Raw genomic sequence first — 5,580 nt, 5'->3', positions numbered from 1 at the left:
ACCCTTCCCCACGTCTGTGCCTCGACACAATCCTGTCTCGGAGCTCTACGGACAGTTCTTTCAACCTCATGTCTTGATTTTTGCTCAGACATGCACTGTCAACTGTGGGACCTTATATAGACAGTAGCCTTTCCAAATCATGTCCAATCAATTCAATTTACCACAGGTGGACTCCAATCAATTTGTAAAACATCTCATGGATGATTAATGGAAACAGGAAGCACTTGAGCTCAATTTCGAGTCTCATAGAAAAGGGTCAGAATATTTATGTAAATAAGGAAAATTATTTATGTTTTTGCAAAAATGTCTAAAAACTAAAAAAGTTTTTTTTGTGTAAATGTTTTATTGAATTCATTTTAGAGTAATGCTCTAACGTAACAAAGGGGAAGGGGTCTGAATACTTTCTGAATTTACTGTCTGTGGGAGTCACAACCAGCAACAGTATATATGGGTCACGCCAGTGTTACGACAGTGTTATGACACGTTATCTCAGCCGTTATGACCACATTATGACACGTTATCATGTTATGACCACATTATGACACGTTATCTCAGCTGTTATGACCACATTATGACACGTTATCATGTTATGACCACATTATGACACGTTATCTCAGTCGTTAAGACCACATTATGACACGTTATCTCAGCTGTTATGACCACATTATGACACGTTATCTCAGCTGTTATGACCACATTATGACACGTTATCTCAGCTGTTATGACCACATTATGACACGTTATCTCAGCTGTTATGACCACATTATGACACGTTATCTCAGCTGTTATGACCACATTATGACACGTTATCTCAGCTGTTATGACCACATTATGACACGTTATCTCAGCTGTTATGACCACATTATGACACGTTATCTCAGCTGTTATGACCATCATTATGACACGTTATCTCAGCTGTTATGACCACATTATGACACGTTATCTCAGCTGTTATGACCCCTATGACCTGTTATCTCAGCCTGTTATGACCACATTATGACACGTTATCTCAGCTGTTATGACTTATGACACGTTATCTCAGCCGTTATGACCACATTATGACCATCTCAGCTGTTATGACAATCTCAGCTGTTTGACCACATTATGACACGTTATCTCAGCTGTTATGACCACATTACACACGTTATCTCAGCTGTTATGACCACAGTGGTATCTCAGCTTTATGACCACATTATGACACGTTATCTCAGCTGTTATGACCACATTATGACACGTTATCTCAGCTGTTATGACCACATTATGACTGCTATCTCAGTTATGACACGTGTCTCAGGTTAAAATTATGACCGTTATCTCACATGACTCAACGTCTCAACCAATTATGACACTTATCTCAGCTGATGATGATCTCAGCTTGACCACATGGACTCAGCCGTTATGACCACATTATGACAGTTATCTCAGCTGGACCACATTATGACCCTCAGCCATTATGACCACATTATGATGGAACAGTTATCTCAGCTGGAGACCACATTATGACACGTTATCTCAGCTGTTATGACCACATTATGACACGTTATCTCAGCTGTTATGACCACATTATGACACGTTATCTCAGCTGTTAACCACATTATGACACGTTATCTCATGACACATTATGACAGCGTTATCGTTATGACCACATTATGACACGTTATCTCAGCTGTTATGACCACATTATGACACGTTATCTCAGCTGTTATGACCACATTATGACACGTTATCTCAGCTTATGACACGCTGTTATGACCAAATGACCACATTATGCACGTTATCTCAGCTGTTATGACCACATTATGTTATCTCAGCTGTTATGACCACATTATGACACGTTATCAGATGACACATTATGACTACACGTTATCTCAGCATGACCACATTATGACACGTTATCTCAGCTGTTATGGCTTATCTCAGCTGTTATGACACCACCTCAGCTGTTATGACCACATTATGACACGTATCTCAGACATTATGACACGTTATCTCAGCCCCACATTATGACACGTTATCTCAGCCGCCACATCTCTCAGCTGTTATGGGTTATCTCAGCTGTCTGACCACATTATGACGCATCACTTATCTCAGCTGGACCAATTACTTATCTCAGCTGTTATGACCACATTATGACACGTGCCACTTATGACCAGCTGATGACCACATTACATCTCAGCCCGATGACACGTTATCTCAGGTTATGACCAGGCTCATAAAGATTATGACAGGACAACATTACCACCTCAGCTGTTAGACCACTGCCTGTTATGACACCCCACATTATGCTGCTGTCATGACACGATATCTCAGTTATGACCACATTATGACACGTTATCTCAGCTGTTATGACCACATTACAGGTGACATCAAATCTGGGATGACCACATTATGACTGATCTCAAATGACACACGTTATCTCAGCTGTTATGACCATTATGACTGTTATCTCAGCTGTTACATTATGACACGTTATCTCAGCTGTTATGACCATTATGACACGTTATCTCAGCTGTTATGACCACATTATGACACGTTATCTCAATCTCAGCTGTTATGACCACATTATGCCATCTCAGCCGTTAATTAATGCTGTTATGACCACATTATGACACGAATCTGATGGGACCACATTATGACATTATCTCAGTAAACATTATCACTTATCTCACTTTAACCACAATGACTACCTTATATAATGTTTATCATACCCATTATGACATTATCTCAGCTGTTATGACCATATGACACGTTATCTCAGCTGTATGATTATGACTGTACTCCATTATCATCTTATCTCAGCCTTATGACCACATATGACATGATCACTTATCTCAGCTTTATGACCACATTATGACACGTTATCTCAGCTGTTTGACCACATTATGACACGTTATCTCAGCTGTATGACCATTATGACACGTTATCTCAGCTGTTATGACCATTATGACTATCTGTATCTTATGACACTTATCTCAGCTGTTATGACCACATTATGACACGTTATCTCAGCTGTTATGACCACATTATGACACGTTATCTCAGCTGTTATGACCACATTATTATGCTACCACATTATTTATCCCCCACATTATGACACTTATCTCAGCTGTATACCACATTATGACACGTTATCTCAGCTTTTGACCACATTATGACATTATTCAGCTGTTATGACCATTATGACACGTTGTTAGTTAGATTATGACTTATCTCAGTTATTACTCAGCATCTCAGTCGGAACTAGAAGCACAAGTTATCTCAGCATGACCACATTATGACATCTGTTATCTCAGCTGTTGTGACAAATTAAACGTTATCTCAGCTGTTATGACCACATTATGACACGTTATCTCAGCTGTTATGACCACATTATGACACGTTATCTCAGCTGTTATGACCACATTATGACACGTTATCTCAGCTGTTATGACCACATTATGACACGTTATCTCAGCTGTTATGACACGTTATCTCAGCATTATGACACGTTATCTCAGCTGTTATGACCACATTATGACACGTTATCTCAGCTGTTATGACCACATTATGACACATCTCCACATTATGTTATCTCATTATGCTTATCTCAGCTGTTATGACCACATTATGACACGTTATCTCAGCTGTTATGACCACATTATGACACGTTATCTCAGCTATTATGACCACATTATGACACGTTATCTCAGCTGTTATGACCACATTATGACACGTTATCTCAGCTGTTATGACCACATTATGACACGTTATCTCAGCCAGTTGTTATGACCACATTATGACACGTTATCTCAGCCGTTATGACCACATTATGACACGTTATCTCAGCTGTTATGACCACATTATGACACGTTATCTCAGCTGTTACCACATTATGACCACATTATGACACGTTATCTCAGCTGTTATGACCACATTATGACACGTTATCTCAGCTGTTATGACCACATTATGACACGTTATCTCAGCTGTTATGACCACATTATGACACGTTATCTCAGCTGTTATGACCATCATTATGACACGTTATCTCAGCTGTTATGACCACATTATGACACGTTATCTCAGCTGTTATGACCACATTATGACACGTTATCTCAGCTGTTATGACCATTATGACATTATCTCAGACACGTTATCTCAGCTGTTATGACCACATTATGACACGTTATCTCAGCTGTTATGACCACATTATGACACGTTATCTCAGCCGTTATGACCACATTATGACACGTTATCTCAGCTGTTATGACCACATTATGACACGTTATCTCAGCTGTTATGACCACATTATGACCACATTATGACACGTTATCTCAGCCGTTATGACCACATTATGACACGTTATCTCAGCTGTTATGACCACATTATGACACGTTATCTCAGCTGTTATGACCACATTATGACACGTTATCTCAGCTGTTATGACCACATTATGACACGTTATCTCAGCCGTTATGACCACATTATGACATCGTTATCTCAGCTGTTATGACCACATTATGACACGTTATCTCAGCTGTTATGACCACATTATGACACGTTATCTCAGCTGTTATGACCACATTATGACACGTTATCTCAGCTGTTATGACCACATTATGACACGTTATCTCAGCCGTTATGACCACATTATGACACGTTATCTCAGCTGTTATGACCACATTATGACACGTTATCTCAGCTGTTATGACCACATTATGACACGTTATCTCAGCTGTTATGACCACATTATGACACGTTATCTCAGCTGTTATGACCACATTATGACACGTTATCTCAGCTGTTATGACCACATTATGACACGTTATCTCATGCCACATTATGACTCACCATTATGACACGTTATCTCAGCTGTTATGACCACATTATGACACGTTATCTCAGCTGTTATGACCACATTATGACACGTTATCTCAGCTGTTATGACCACATTATGACACGTTATCTCAGCTGTTATGACCACATTATGACACGTTATCTCAGCTGTTATGACCACATTATGACACGTTATCTCAGCTGTTATGACCACATTATGACATCTCGTTATCTCTCAGCTGTTATGACCACATTATGACACGTTATCTCAGCTGTTATGACCACATTATGACACGTTATCTCAGCTGTTATGACCACATTATGACACGTTATCTCGTTATGACCACATTATGACACGTTATCTCAGCTGTTATGACCACATTATGACACGTTATCTCAGCCGTTATGACCACATTATGACACGTTATCTCAGCTGTTATGACCACATTATGACACGTTATCTCAGCTGTTATGACCACATTATGACATGACACGTTATCTCAGCTGTTATGACCACATTATGACACGTTATCTCAGCTGTTATGACCACATTATGACACGTTATCTCAGCTGTTATGACCACATTATGACACGTTATCTCAGCTGTTATGACCACATTATGACACGTTATCTCAGCTGTTATGACCACATTATGACACGTTATCTCAGCTGTTATGACCACATTATGACACGTTATCTCAGCTGTTATGACCACATTATGACACGTTATCTCAGCTGTTACACGTTATCTCAGCTGTTATGACC

This window comes from Oncorhynchus tshawytscha, unplaced genomic scaffold (genome assembly GCF_018296145.1).
Source record: "Oncorhynchus tshawytscha isolate Ot180627B unplaced genomic scaffold, Otsh_v2.0 Un_scaffold_15173_pilon_pilon, whole genome shotgun sequence".
NCBI lineage: Eukaryota > Metazoa > Chordata > Actinopteri > Salmoniformes > Salmonidae > Oncorhynchus > Oncorhynchus tshawytscha.
Note: the sequence above shows the minus strand (reverse complement) of the source record.